We start from the raw sequence: 16,635 nt of genomic DNA on the forward strand, positions 1-16,635 counted from the left end.
CTCCAGCTAGGACGGTGGGACTCAAGCTGGGGGAAAGGGCAGAGGGACGAGATCACCTATAGGTTAGAAGAGCCCCTTTGAGGTGGGAGTGCCAGAGCCCAGAAAGGGACAGACCCTCACTTCTGGACTGTGGTGCCACCGGGCGGTGCTTCCTGTGTTTGTGTGATTGGGGGGTGGGGGGCAGGGGTGGGGGGTGTGTGAGACCAGCTGGGGAGGAAGGACACTCCGAGGAGTCCACCTTGGGTTAAACTGCTTTCTCCAGCCAGCACCGCATAAGGAAGGAGGCCGGGTGGGGCACAGGCAGGGGGTTGGGGGGTCGCTGTGCATCCGGGGTCCATCCCCATTGACACTGTGACCTCCCCCTCACCGCGGTGCAGGTCCCCACCCCGGCCATCACCACGATCCCTCCCCGCTCAGCGGCGCCCGGGCTTACTGACCTGGCCCAAGGCCTTCGTGGTGTCAGTGGCCAGGACGCCACGCTGAGCTGCCAGATCGCGGGTAGCCCCACGCTGCAAGTGACCTGGGAGAAGGACCAGCAGCCGGGAAGCGGGCGCCCTGTTTCTCCTGGGCCAGGACGGCGACCTGTACCGCCTCACCATCCTGGACCTGGCGCTGGGCCACTTTCCGCTGCTGCCCTGACTCGGTCCAAGGTCGGGAGGCGCCTGGGTGCGTCCGACTTTCCCCGCGTGCGCTGGAGGAGCCTGGCGAGGCGAGTGCGCTTTGCATCCCTGCGACGGGGCGCGCGAAGGCACCTACCGGGTGTGCACGGAGAACCCGTGGGCTCCGCTAGCGCCACCGCTGCGCTCCTGCTGGACGCGGCTGCCAACGCGCTTGGCCTGCCCGGGACCTTCAGGGCAGCGCTCCTGGGGCACATGCAGCAGCAGCTCACGGCCCTGCGCGTCCAGGACGCCCCGACCTTGCCTCCTGCCACCCGGATATGCACCTGCCAGTTGACGGGCGCAAGCGCGCGCACCTCAGCTGCTACGTGATGGGCGAGCCCAAGCCAGATACAGTGTGGAAGGACCAGCAGCTGGCGGCCGAGACCGGCGCACTGGTACAGGAGGCTGCAGAGGAGAACTTCGTGCTCAAGATCCTCTTCTGCACGCAGTCGACTGGGGCCTCTGGGGCACCTGCACAGCGTCCAACCTCGTGGGCCAGCCCTACAGCTCCGGGCTGGTCATCGTGTGAGGTGATCTCCAGGGTGCCAGGCACGAGGTCCCTGCGCAGCAGTCGCTGCCCAGTGCCGGAGGGTGGGGGCCCCTCCAGCCCCTGCACAAGCCCTAGCGCTGGAGTCGCCTCTCAAGGGCGTTTTATGGGTTGTGGAGTCCAGAGTTGAAGGTCTGCATGGCTTTCACCTTTCACGGGTCTCCATTCTTGGTCCGCAAAATGCAAGCGATGTGGGCGATGACCCTAGGCCTGTCCTATCCTTGTGGTGACCCCCTTCCCCCCACCCTGTTTCCTGCCCTCCGCCTGGAGTCCCCTACTCAGCCTGCCCTGGGCACTCCACTGATCTGCTCCACTCCGCCCCTGCTCTCTGCCTCCTCCCCACCCCATAACTCCCCAATGCTACCTTCTCAGCTCCCTGCCCTTCCCCAACCACCTCCACCGTCCCAGTCCCTGCCCCTGCCCCACCCCCTACTCCCCTACCTTCCCCTGCCACCCCCATTCCCCGCCCTCCATTCCCTCTGTCCCTTGTGGACTCACTCCCCGTGCCCGCCCCCTTCCCACGCCCTCTGCCTCCCCGCAGCCCCCTCCTCCCTCCCCGCCCCGGCATCTCTCACCAGCCTCCTCCCCGCAGAGCCCTCAGTGCCCTTCAAGAAGCGGCTGCAGGACCTGGAGGTGCGGCAGGAGTCGGCCGCGTTCTGGTGCGAGGGGCTGCAGCCCCTCATGGAGGCCGCACTGTACAAGGAGGAGACGGGGCTGTGGGCGAGCCCCAAAGGTGAGTTCACGGGCCCAGGTGGGAGGACACGGAGCAGGGCCATGAGTGGACACAGAGCAGGGTTGTGGGTGAATGAGGCTCTGGACCATGAGTGGACCCAGCTCAGGGCCTCGAGTGGACATGACCCGGGGCCTCAAGTGGACATAGCCCAGGGCCATTAAGTGGACCCAGCTTAAGGCCTCAAGTGGACACAATCCAGGGCCGTGAGTTGACGTGGCCCAGGACCTGAGTGGACAAAGAGCAGGGCTGTGGGTGGATGTGGCTCAGGGCCACAAGTTGACACAGCTCAGCACCCCGAGTGGATACAGTCCAGGGCCGGAGTTAACATGGCCCAGGGCCTCAGGTGGACACAGCTCAAGGCCTCGAGTGCATAGAGTGTACATAGTCCAGGGCCCCAAGTGGACATGGTTCGGGTCCTCAAGTGGGCACAGCTCAGGACCTCAAGTGGATGTGGCTCGGGGTCTGGGGCAGGCCAGGGCAGGTGGATCTGCTGTCCTTGGTTCCAGCCCTGCCCTCTCTCTCCTCTGCAGACATCTCTGTGGTGCTCATGTGGTCACTGGAGCCCAAGGTGGAGCATGAGCTGCAGTCGGTGGTCCTCTCTTGTGACTTCAGGGTTCTCCCCAATGCCGTGCACTGGTGCAAGGATGATGTGCCTCTGACCCCATCTGACAAGCTGAAGATGGGGCTGGGGACCCAGACAGCTAAACTGCGTGTCCTCTGGCTCACGCCTGCCAACGCCAACATATACCGGTGCCAGGTGGGACATGCCCACAGCATTGCCAAGGTCACTGTGGAAGTCGGGGAGCCCTGGGGGTTGCATGGGGCCACAGAGGAGAGACAGGTCTTCTTCTCACATGAGCTGTCTCATGAGGATGAGTGGATTCTCAATAGGACACTCCCTTCCAATGACAGTTTCTGCAGGATCACCCCTGAGGGCCACTGCCACAGGCTGGTGTGAAGAGTGTCTGGTGGTCAGAGGCAGTCACTGCGTGCGCCTCCTCACCCAAAGTGTCAGCCTCTGCGTGCATGGTGGTCAGAGGTGAGCTGTCCCTGTGGGGTCTGCAGGCTTCCCTCACCAGCCACACCCTCCCCCTAACAAAGGTGCTGGATGATGTGTCCACTGAGGAGCAAGGCACTCTGGCCCTGTAGTGTGAGGTCTCAGAGCCCAAGGCCCATGTGGTGTGGTGCAAGGATGGCGTGGAGCTGTGCCACAGTGACAAGTATGACTTCCTGCACATAGCAGGCATGTGCGGGTCTCATGGTGCATGACCTGAGTCATAAGGATGATGGTCTGTACACCTGCCACAAGGGCACCAAGGAGACCCAGGCCCATATCAGTACGAGTCGTGCGTGGTCATGTTGGCCAGAGCTTGGGGAGTGTAGTGGATTGGATTGTCTCCCCCAAATTCACTGAAACTTGAATTGTGTCCCCCAAGTTTTATGTATTAGGAACTTAGCTTCCACTGTGACTGTTAAGAGGGTAGGAAATCCTATCATGGTAGTCAGAAGGTGGAGCCTTGAAGAGGAAATTGGATTGCAGGACCATGCAGGAGTGAATGGATTAAGAATCACGGTCAGGGGCGCAGTTCTGAGGGCTTTAAAAGAAGGGAGCAGAGAGTCTGTCTGTCCCTCTCTCTGCTCTCTCCGCTATGCCATTTTTTGCAATGTGATACCCTGTCACCACCCTGTTGTTTCTTTACCACCAAAGAAAGCCTTCACTACATGTGTTCCCTGGACTTTGGACTTTCCAGCAATACATTGTGGAAACTGTGAGCAATACATTTTCTTCTCATACAAGGCGTCCAGTTCTGTGTATTTCATTATAAGCAACAGAAACAGACTAATACAGGGAGAGTTGGGGTACTGAGGTCGGGTGCTCCTCCTCCATGCCAGGTGGCCCACCCTGCTCTCCAAAACCAATGGGCTGCTCTGTAGACCCAGGAGAGGTCAGGGAGCATCCTGGAGGAGCTGGGGGATAAGGGGCCCAGGTGTCAAGGGCAGTAGACTGCCATGGCTCCATCTGGGAGTCCCCACAGGGGCCAGAGATGTTTGCTTTGCACCACAGCAGAAACCAGGTGTGCGGGTACAGGGGAGAAATCAGGGGAGCCTCATGGAGGTGGTGGGAGGGAGACTCTGAGCTGCTTGGCAGGAGCAGACTGGGAAGGGTTCCCAGGCCAAGGACACAGCATACTACAGCAGCAAGGGGCTGTGGGTGGGCCACAGTCCTGTGCTTCATGGAGCCTCAGAGAGGCCCAAAGGTCACCAGGCTGGCAGGTGGAGCCATCTCTCAATCCAGCCATGCTGCTTCAGAGGCTCAGGTCCCCTGGAGCACATCCCTCTCCACCAGGGCCACATTCCCTGACTGCAGGGCAGCTGCCTGGCCCCCCACAAGTGGCTTCTGTCTGTGTCCAGCTACCTGTGTTCCTGGTCTCAATTTCTAATGCATTCTTTTCTGCTCAGTGTGTGGTACAGTTGGTCTACTCTCTCAGAACCCCGTGGAGGGTCCAGGACAGCCTCGCTGGTTTGTGCAGAGATGGGGAGGGGATGGTGGCATAGTGAGCTGGTCCTCGGCTGGACTCCCCCTAGAGAGGAGGAGGCCCCCTTCATTCAGGTCTCTATCCTTCCTCTCCTGGAGGGGATGAGCGAGGGACTCCTGTGAGTGTAGCCCACAGCCATTGGTCATTGCAACAGCAGGCATAGCCAGCTGGAGGCCAAGTGGTGTGGGCCAGGGCAGTGTTGCTCTCTCAGACAGGCATCTGTGGGCCACTGGCATGATGGTTCTCTCATGGTCCACAGATAATGTTCTTTTGTGGGAAGAACATGCCCAGGGCAATTCTAGTCTGCCATATCCCTCAATCCTCTCTCTAAATCCAGTACCAGCTTTCTGACTCCCCAAACTCATGCTTAGTCCAAACTTTGAGTCTCCAGGCAGTTCACCCTTGGGGCCAGTGCAGTCACTCACTCCCCAGCTTCATAAGGGTCTGTTTTCATGACCTTCACAGGTATGGCTGGCTGTTGCCCCAGTGATCACCTTGCAACAGGGTCTGTAGCTGACCAGGGAGTCATAGCCATAGGCTTTCTGCAGCTGGACATGAGGAGGAGTTCCTCTGCCCAAAGATTTCAAGAAAAAAATTCTGAAGGGCCCTTATTTGTAATTCTAACAGAGGTGCTCCATGGACTCAAATCTGCCCCCAAATTGCTCCTCTGGCTGAATAAAACAGTTGTTGGCCACCACCTGAAGTAGCTGGATTTCTTGAAGCACTTTAATTTCCTACAGTCAGAGGAAAGAGCATGGTACTGACAGGGACTGCGTGGTTTATGCTGGAGGAGTCTTGGGCAGAGTTTTGGAAGTGGGAAGGGGCCAGTGCTGCAGTTGACTCTTGCTGCAGAGCTGACCCTAAATGTGGCATCAGTGCTGCTGCTGACTTTAGAGGAATCCTTGGAGATGCTTGTGCATCCAGATCAAGCACTAGAACTGGAAGATCCACCAACATAAGTCACTTTCCCCTTGCTTTTCAAAACACAGAAAACTCTCACTGCCTTTAAGGAATGTCGTAATGCATAACCTCTCACCCAGAAAGTCTTCTAGACTGCAGTCCAAACCACCACCCTGACTGTGCCTCAGTGGACACTAGATGCTCCATCTGATGAAACAGAAGGTGTTCAGGATGCTGCAGATCTGAGCTGGTCACATTGAACTTCACATAGACCACCATTATCTGGAAACAAGGAAAGTTCTGAAGTTGACAGGAATCGTTTGAGAACTGATTCAGCCAGGTGCCAAAGATGGAATTGCTGGTTCTGGGGTAGTCATATTGGCAGCAGCCAGAGACATGTCAGTTCCTTCCAAAATGCCCTTTCATGGCATCCTTGTTTAGCTTTGTGCTGCTGGAACTGCTGTTGCTTAATCAGAAGACAGACACACCCCAAACTCGGGGTCAACATACTCTTCCCACATTGCTGGGGGGCACAGAGGGCACTCCTCCTGGACCTCAATCACACTCATTTTTTTTAGTTGGTCTAGGGGTTTGTCATCCCCATCAGGATATGGGAGGATGGAGCCATACCTAGAGGGCACCATGAGGGTGTCCCATCTATCATTCTCTGAACACAACCTGCGTGTGAGGTCTACTGTGAGATTCTGACGTCCTGAGTAGAACTGAGGATCATGAATTGGCAACTCCATTGTTCATTAAATTCTGCCAAGTGTATAGAAAATTGACTGCATATAGTATGTACTTAACACATTTTTCTTGTATGATTAAGGCTCAGTCAGAACCTTCTGAGATACCTGAGCGATCCTGGAACCCCTCTCCCATAAACAAGAACTAGGGATGCTGTTGTGTCTACAGAAAAGACAAGGACCACCAAGGTTGAATCTCAAACCACTGATACAAGCAGTTAAACAGTTTTTCTTTCTATGTGATTCTTTCAAAACACATAAATCCCTGGGTCAGTGAGGGGTGATAAATTCTTTATAGAGGAAAGGGAAATAATAAATCTGAACAGCCATAGCACATCTGGGAGCCACTCATAGGGAGCCAAGCATTAGGTAACCACCTGCCACTCCCTGTCCTATTTAGTCCTACGAAAAGTAAATGAGATCTTCCCTGTCACTGAACTGCTTTTTAGCATAGAAAATTTAGGCTCAGAGGACTTCAGTGACATTTCCAAGAAAGCTAATAGACAACAGAGCCACCACTGTGCCCCAAAGGAACACACATTCACCAAGAACAGCAGAACCATCTCAGGCTAATGGCCTCACAACAAATTTTTTAGACATTACTAATAATTTTGTCATTCCTCCTCAAAATTGTTCTTGAAAACTTAGAATATTTCTCACTGGAAGCTTTCATATCTCTCCTCAAGCACACATTTCTGGAAGGTTTATACTTCTTCACCTGAGCTCCACCCTAGTCCTCTGAGTGGTTCATGGAGCTGCCACTGACTATATGTCTCTCCTCGTCCCACCCAGTGGAAAATTGAGTTGATCCTGAACTATGTCACACCCTCATGATGTAGACCCTCCATGAAGGCCTGCTGGAGGTGGCTCAGCTCTTCTTGGTGCCTAAGTAGCAAACTGACACTTAACTCATAGTAACTTAACCTATCAAAACTGTCTACTAGCCTTTAACTACAGAATTTCCACTTAAACCAATCAAATATTTCATTTGTTTTGCTGCTGTGAACACTGTCTAAAAGTTTCCCCCTTATGTTTCTTTGGTAGAGCCCCAAGCCACCTGAAGTTTGGTGCTAATTCATGAATTTCTGGTTACTCAAATAAACTTTTTAAAATGTTAACGTGTCTAAGCTCATTTTTATCAGTTTTGGCATCAGAAGTAGGATGTGAAACATACCTCCTGCGGGTGACCCACTGGAGCAGTGAATAACAGATGTGGGTACTTTTGAACCCCTTGTACACGTTGTTTTCTTGCTCTGTACTTAAGGTTCACCACCAGATGATGGACTATGTTAGAGAGAGCTCAGTCATGGGACACAATACGGGAAGACTGAAGGAATGAGAGTGTGTTTACAGAACACTGCAAACAGATCTCTCAGGTTTCACAGCTTATTTCTCCACCCCAGACCACACTCTCAAACTTATTAAATACAAATTTTAGGAGGCCATTGTCTTGGACTAAGTTTCTGTACTGGGCCCAACAAGAACGGACTAAAACTCAAAGTGGAGTTGCCCCTGCTAAGTTCCAGGTCACTTAGGTTGAAATCAGGAGAAAGAGATAACAGCAGCTTCCCAAATGGGCTAATTTAAATCTTCAATAGCCATGATAATGAAGTTATCTCTACTTTAATTCTTCCACAAAAGGAATAGTTTTATTTCTATTATTCTGTCTTCCTGTTCTCACCTTAGGAGGAAAGTAAATAAGAAATACCCAACCCATTTCTTTTGTTTTTGCTTTCTTCTGCCTTTTGCTGTCTTTAAAATCAACCTCCTCTGCTCAGCTCATTAGAACATTTAATTCTATTTTATGGAACAACTTGTCACCCGATTCTAAAATCACTTTAAATTAAACTGAGATCTTCATCTAAATTTATTGAAATTTTGTTCTTTGACAAGCCCCCTCCAATAAAGTAACATTTTCTAGAACCTTGCCTATCTTTCTCAGTCCAACTCTTCTTAGGTCCATTACAGAATTGAGTCCTCATGTCAAACCAGTGCCCCAAATTGGAGACCCAGAGGCACATCCAGAGAATCATAACTTACTTCAACAGAAACCATAAGAAACCCCTGGGGGAAGAGTACAGGTATAGGAAAACCTAAACTATAATTGGTGAATTGCTGAAGTTCGTGAGCTAAAATCCTTAGTGTTTTTATTAAGGTTTTAAAAATTTTTTAATCAGAAATTTACATGATTTACCTCTAGAAATAGTACCAGGCTCTTACAGTGAAGATCTTAGAAAAAAAATTCTCCCTGCCTTCAGCAAAGGGAGGCGAGGAGGAGAAATTAGCCATTTCCAAATGGGCCCAGAGAATTCTGTTCCTCTTAACAAGTTCTGCCTTCTAAAAAGCCCAACTATTTCTCAAATGACTAACAAACTGAGATTTTACCAGGAACAAACTATCTGGGGAAAGGAAAACACTTACTTCCATCCCCTTCTAAAATTCCTGTCTCACTAAACAAAAGCAGGAGGGTGGGGACTGAGAAGGATTTATGCAAATCAAGCCATAGAAACACAGGCTTCCTAAATGTAAAGCTAAACCATGGATCTGTAGAATGTTTCTCCTCACCTCACACCTTCCCACCATATCAACAGCTGCACAGCACATGCATAAAAACAGCAGAGCACAGCTGCTTAAACTGTATGCCTCTGACATATTTGAAGAAGTCTCTCGGGGTATGTCAACAAGTGGAAAACACTGGTGAAGTGGACAAATGTCAGGAAACACACAACGGACTGAGACAAAGTCATGAAGAAACAGAAAATTTGAATAGACCTGTAGTTTTAGACTGATGTGGTAATTAAAAACTTCCCAACAAATAAAAACCAAGGGCCAAATAGTTTGACTGATGAAATCTACCAACATTTTAAAAATTGTGAATACCAATCCTCCTCAGACTCTTCCCAAAAGCTAAAAACCCAACTCATTCTATGAGGCCAAAATTATACTGACACCAAGAACAAAAGACACTACATGAAACGAAACTGCGAACAAATGTCTTTATGAATATAAATGTGATAATTTTCAAATATATACTAGCAAATTGTATTTGGCAGATATTAAGAGGATTATACACCATGAATAAATGATATTTATCCCTGAAATGTAAAGATGGTTCAACACATGAAAATCAATCAATGTAATATACCACATTAGCAAACTGACTGAAACATCCCAAGTGTCTCAATAAATGCTGAAGAACATTTTATAAAATACAAAACCCACTTATGATAAGAACACACAAGAAGCTAGTATGAGAAAAAAAACTATCTCAGTATAATAAAGAACATATATGAAAAACCCACAGAAAGATCATAATCAGTAGTGAAATTCAAAAAGTCTCTCCCCTAAGAAAAAAGACAGGACACCTGCTTTCACCACTTCCACTCAATACTATATTTAAAAATCCTAGTCAGAGCAATTGGGAAAAGGAAAATGCATCCAAATTTGAAATGATGAAATAAAGTTATGTCTCTTCACAGATCAAATCAACTTATAAGTAGAAATTCATAAAGAATGCACACACAAAAACAAACACCCCAAAAATTGGAACTAAAAATAAAATAAGCAAAGTTGCAGGATAGCAAATCAACATGCTAAAATTATTTGCATTTATATGCACTAATATGAATGATGTAAAAAGAAAATTAAGAAAATACCACAAATAAAAACTTTGAAATGCATAAAATACTTGGGAATTAACTGAGAAGACAAAACACTTGTACACTGAAAACTACAAAATGTTACGGAAAGAAATTAAGGAAGATACAAATAAATAAAAAGGCATTGAAAGGGACCTTAGCCAGAAAATCAAAGATCTTTGGGGTAACTGAGACCAAGCAGAACATTTTGGTCAACCGTTAACTTGGAAACTGATAATTATCAATTCCTTGAAGTTAGCAGAAGAATCAAGAGTCCCCCAGGAGATGAAATCAACAGCTCTTATGCCAGCTGACTTCAGAGGGGTGCACCTGCAATTAAGCGCTGAAAGTAACTTTCTTGTTTTTCTAACCTCTCTAATTGGCTGCGAACAAGAGGAGACATAAGAGAGAGGCAAGACAACCTTGGTGGCTGTAAACTCCCCCTTTTACTTAAAGGAAAACTGCATCCACATTAATTCAAAATCCAAGTCAGGTATTTTTATGACATTTGCTTGAGGTTATTATCCTTGAGCTCTCCCTAGGAGACAAGGACTCCAAAATCAAGGTAACATCAAGAACTTGAAGCTGACCACAGACTCTGTGACACTGAAGTTTCTGATCCATCATGGGACCCCAACATTTAACTCAGACCATCTGCTGCTCCAGATTCACCCCCTCTTTTTTTCTTTAGAACAAAAACATTTCTCATCTTCCTGCCTCTTCTCCTTTATAATCCACAGAACAGGCATCAGAAGTTGGGATGATTTCAGCCTGGTCATCCCCCAGATGCCAGTTATCTCCATAAACCTTCTAATCCTTGCACCAACATCTGGACTTTTGAGTCATTTGTTTAATGCAAGAGGGCAAGCTGAGCCAGGTCTGGTGGTAACAAATTTGGTGAGCCAAGCCAGGAAACACCCTTAGTTGCCAGGACATTCCCCTGAATCCCAATGGCTGGAGCAATTGGCTGCAGAAGCACACTGGATTAACCCAGTCATGTTTTTGGAGATTATCCTGGGCTGTCAAGCAAGCCCTATGATGGAGAATTTGGGGGATTCCTAAGTGTCCACCAGGGTCCTTTTAACCCTGTGGATTCTCCTGTTCTCCTCACCATGCTGCTGGCTGCCAGTTTTCTCCTGGTTGGTGAGGAAAGAAGAGTTTGTAGCTGGATTGATGAATCCTTGGATCGGTGAGATATTGTTGGTGTGCACACCACAGACACCCTCTATTCCATGCTGTTTGTTAGGATTAATGTTGGGATGGGTACCATAGGTGTGGAATATGGCAAGTTAGAATTTTGCCCAAAGAATTTGTTTGTTAGTTGAGACATCTCATTGGGATGTGTATGTGTCCACGTGCTTGAGTGTTTTCATCTATATGTGGCAACTGTTTCTGCCTGTTCTTTGTGCTACTACTTTGGGGTCACAAGATCTAATCTCATGCCTTTTGGCCTTACGGTCACTGAGGAAAGGTAATGCCAAACCACAGCTGTTTTTAACTCACTAGGAAAGTGAAGGAAGGACCGGCTCTCTGAGAAAGACACTTTTGGTCCTGGAACCAAGTCACAGTCAGTTGCCCATTTCTTGTCTTGTGTTACCCCTCCTTCCTCCACTAGCCTTTAGTGTCAGGCTCGGGCCTTTCATGTGAAATATTTCAATATGGAAAATCCAGTGGTGTTTGTGTCCCAGCTAATCATAAGAATCTTCCAGTTGAAGGTTGGCACCAGACTTGAAATAAAGATCAAGGGTGTGGGGTAATATGGGAAGTACGTGTCAGTCCCCACTCAGAGTCCCCTCGGGTGCATAATCACAAAATGGGGTGAATACAGCTGCACCCCCATGACTAAGAAAATGATGAAATATTATTGTAATACCGTGGGGGCAGTGTATGTGTTAGATTCAGAAGAATGTTGGCCCTTGAATGGATCTCTGAACTACTGTACTTAAAATGGTATAGTATTAGAACTATTTTGTCAGAGATCTGGAAAATGGGATCAGATCCCATATGTCCAAGCCTTTATTCTTCTCCACAATCAGGATGCTAAGAAAGAAGGAAATCATCTCATGGTCCAAAGACAGGATAAGAAATCTCGGAAAATTGTTTTAGAGCTAGAAAACTCAGAGGAAAAAGAAATTGAAGACCAGGATTTAATAGAAACCTTAAATCTCCCTCCCACCTCAATTGATTCTGCACCTCTGCAGCCAGGGCACCTCAATGCTCCTCCAGATCCACCACTGTCAGGAGATGAGGACACAGAGATGCCTGGCCCCAGGTCTCTCCCAAGGTATAGTCAGGAAGCTGGAACGGTCTCTCCTTCCATAATCCCCAGGGCACCCAATTTGTCCAGGTGCAAGCTCATATGCAGCAGGGCAATTCCCTTTAAAGCAATTCCCCACAGGAGGACTGAGTGCTCAGCGACAACCTGCTGGTAATTTTTGGATTTATACACTGTTCTCAATGTCAGATCTGATGAACAGGAAAAACTCAAATCCGCCATATCGGGAGGATCCACAGAAAATGGCAGAACCATTCACTATTGTGTTTAGTACCCACTGCCCCACATGGGGTGATATCCAGTCCCTAATGTATATATTGTTAACAGCCGATGAAAAGAGACTAGTTATTGACAAGGCTACTGCAGAGGCTTGACAAATACATCAGGAAGATCCTAATGGGACCTCTGATCGAACAACTGCTTTGCCTTTGGTAGACCCTAATTGGGATCCCAGTAATGGGGGAATGCCGAGACTGGCACATTATCATCAATGCATATTGGCTGGCTTAAAGAAAGGGGGAACAAAGTTAATAAGCTTAAACAAAATCTAGGAATTATGTCAGGAGACTAATGAAAGACCTGCACAGTTTTTAGAATGGTGTATCAAGCCTATAGATAGTATAGTGATGTGGACCCAGAGGCCCCAGAAAATTTGAGGACAGTCAACTTAACATTTATTGGAGAGAGTGCCCCTGACATTAGAAAAAACTGCAGAAGCTAGATGGCACTCTTGGTATGAGTCCCTCATCACTGGTGGATATTGCTTTCAAAGATTACAATGCCAGAGAGGCTAAAAAACCCAGACAGTCTACTATCTTTTTGGAGACTGTAGGTTATAAGAAGAGAGAGGGGAAAAGGGACACTAGAAGAAGTTTGGAGGCCAATCAGTGGGCATGCTGTAAACATAACATTGGAGAATCACAAATCCAAAGTTAGAGAAGGGAAAAGAAAGAAATCAGCGGGAAAGAGTACAAAAACTGATGGTGAAAAAAGGAGAATAAAGAGGCCCAGGGGCTCCCCTCAATCTAAACAAACCAATTTCTATTTCCCCACAGGAGCCCTGGGTACAATTGACAGTGGGGAAAAAATTAGTTAATTTTCTAATCAACATGGGGACAATGTCCCCTGTGTTAAACAGTAGGTTGGCAAAGGACTTTAACCGATCTGTGCCTATAATAGCAATAACTGGAAAACCCCAACAAAAGACCTTCTTGCAACATCTTGAGGACCTTCTTGCCATCTAGCTTAAGACAGCTTCTGGTACCTACCTGAATGTCCAATTCCTTTGCTAGGTTATGATTTACTTTGCAAATTAAATGCTCAAGTAACCCTTTTCTCTGAAGATAAACAGCTAACTACAGGTGTCTCCTGAACAAGCTCTGCGACTTCACATGCTACTTGCTCAAACTGAAGATCCACTCATGGACTCATTTCCACCTGAAATTCATAAGAAAGTGAGTACACAAGTCTGGGCAGATGGGGTCCTAGGCTATGCAATCAATGCCCCACCCCTATCCATTGAATTAAAGCCTAAGGCACCCATACCAAGAAAGAAAAAGTAGCCGTTGAGGAAAGAAGTTTTAGAGGAGATTCAACCAGTCTTACACAAATTTTTAAAATATGGGCTAATTAGACCTTGCCAATCTCCTCACAATACTCCAATATTACCAGTAAAGAAGTCACACATGGGAGAATATCAGTTTGTGCAAGATCTCTGGGCCATTAATGAAACAGTACAAGATATTCACTGCACTGTTCCTAATGCATATACTTTATTGACCACAATTCCTGGAGATTATGTTTGGTTCTCTATGTTAGACTTGAAGGATCTTTTTTCTGTATCCCTGTAGATGAGAAGACCCAAGAGCTACTTGCCTTTAAATGGCAGGATCCAAAGACAAAAATGATTTTTCAATATTGTTGGACTGTGTTACCACAAAGGTTCAAGAATTCTCCTACCTGGTTTGGTGAGGCTTTGGTTCATGACTTAAAGCCTTTACAACTCGATGAATGGATTTTACTACAATTTATGGATGATATACTGCTACACATCCCCACTTATGAAAAATGTTTTAAAAAATACTATAGAGGTGCTAAACCACCTTGCCAAGCGTGGATATAAGGTATCTTCTCAGAAGGCCCAAACTTGCAAGGAAAAGGTTACCTATTTGCGGTTCCAACTACAAAAAGGAAAAAGAAGACTTTTAAATGAGAGAAAACAGGGCATAGTGGCCATCAGGACTCCTAATACCCAACACCAATTGTGAGGATTGTGGGGCATGGTGGGAGTTTGCCATATTTGGATCCCCAACTATGGATCTATAGTAAGGCCCCTATATGAAGCCTTAAAATGTCTGGACTCTGAACCCCTAGTTTGGACTACAGAATGTCAACAAGCCTTTGAAACACAAAGAAAATCTGCAGTTGGTTCCACCTCTAGGCCTTCCTAACGCCAGAAAGACTTTCAAGTTATATGTGCATGAGAGACTGGGGCTGGGGTTAGGAGTTTTTAGTCAAACTGTAGGAGAAAATCAACAACCTATCACTTACTTCTCCAGACAATTAGATCAGACTATAAAAGGATGGCCCCCATGTTTATGAGCAGTGGCCACAACATATGACATACTCCAGGAAGCCAAGAAATTTACTTTGGGACAGCCAATTGCTGTTTATGTGCCTCATCAACTGCTCACCCTCCTGGAACAGAAGGGAGCATACTAGCCAACAATGGGAAGGATGGGAAAATATCAAGCAATTTTGCTTGATAATCCTAACATTAGCCTACAAGTTACTACCTCTTTGAATCCAGGAATCTTACTGCCTTCTTCTGATGAGCTCCCTTTATAGCACCAGTGCATTGAAGTGTTAGATTTGATTTACTCTAGTAGACGAGACCTGCTGATCAGCCATTGATGGATCCTGATGGAGAGCTATACATGGATGGCAGCAGCTTTACGGGAGATGGTAAACACTGCACAGGCTATGCTGTTGTCACTGCTAATCAGGTGATAGAAGCCATTCCCCTCCACACTGGGACTTCATCCCCAAAAGCCAAACTGATTGCACTCACCTGGGCTTTGGAATTATCTCAAGGTCAAAGAGTCAATATTTACTTCAATTCCAGGTATGTCTTTAGGATTTTGTATGCACATGGGGCCATTTGGAAGGAAAGAGGACTGCTAACTCCTGGAAGTAAAGATGTGAAATACCCTAACAAAATACTAACACTTCTACAGGCAGTGATGTTCCCTGCAGAAGTGGCTGTCATGAACTGTCCTGGGCATCAAAAGAACAATTCTATGATAAAAAAAGGGAGCTGGGCCACTGACTGAGGAGGTAAAGAGGCAGCTAAACAAGCCCCCTTAGTAGGTGATTTAATCCGACACATAGACCTCACCAGATTTACACCTCAATACACCATTGAGGATCAGGAAAAAGCTAAAGAATGGGGTTTCACATGTGAGGATCCTTCCAAGAAATGGAAAATTAATAAGTCACGCAAGATTTTGCTTCCTAAGGCACCTGTGTATTTAATTATTAAACATTTGCAGAAGGGGATTCATTATGGTCAAGATGCCCTGAGAGAATGGCTGCAGCCCCAACTTAAGGGACTTCACATGAGGAAAATTATTCAGCAAGAAACCAGAGGATGCCAAATATGTGCCAAAAAAATCCTAAAACAGAAGTACACCCAATACAACAGGGTGTACAATATAAAGGCATTTGTCCTTTTGAAAACTGGAAAATAGAATTCACTCAGATGCCCAGAGCTGCTGGGGATTTCAGGTATTTGTTGGTAATGGTAGGCACCTTCTCAGGGTGGGTAGAACGCTTTCCCATCTGATGTGAAAAGGTGTCTGAAGTAATAAAAACACTATTAAAGGAAGTAATTCCAATATTTGGGTTGCCCGCCTCAATACAGAGTGATAGTGGACCTGCTTTTGTGGCTGAACTGCTGCAAGCAGTGAGTAAAAATTTAAAGATCATCTGGAGGCTCCACACCTCCTGGGGGCCGCAATCCACTGGGAAAACTGAAAAGATGAATCAAATCTTGAAAAAGTCTTTACCAAACTCTGCCAAGAAACCCACCTTACCTGGGATAAGGCATTGCCCCTTGCCGTGCTCCATATTTGAGAAGGATCTAGAAGTGGACTCAAATTGAGTCCTTTTGAAATTGTATTTGGGAGACCTTTCCAAGCATGGTTATACTTAAGTAATCCTGAATTAGGAAATGAGATCCAAGTGAAACGGTATGTAAAACAGTTACATGAAACGTTGCTATTAATTCATCAGTTTGCTCTTTCCAGGTGCACTTATCCCACTGATGATCCTTTGAAACTTTTTTTTTCTTACCAGGAGATAAGGTGTTATTGAAGTCTTGGAGAGAACAGGGTCCTGAGCAACAGCTAAAAGAAAAGTGGGGAGGGCCCTATGACGTTTTATTAACCACCCATTCTGCCTTAAAGCTTTCAGGTATAAAGCCCTGGGTTCATCACACATGAGTCATAAGGGCACCTACTGAAGAAAATTCAGGAACAGGAGAGCTCCAAATGTCAGTGGAATTATAATCCAGTGGAAGACCTAAAATACCTGTTCAGGA

This window comes from Cynocephalus volans, chromosome 4, assembly GCF_027409185.1.
Source record: "Cynocephalus volans isolate mCynVol1 chromosome 4, mCynVol1.pri, whole genome shotgun sequence".
NCBI classification, from domain to species: Eukaryota; Metazoa; Chordata; class Mammalia; order Dermoptera; family Cynocephalidae; genus Cynocephalus; species Cynocephalus volans.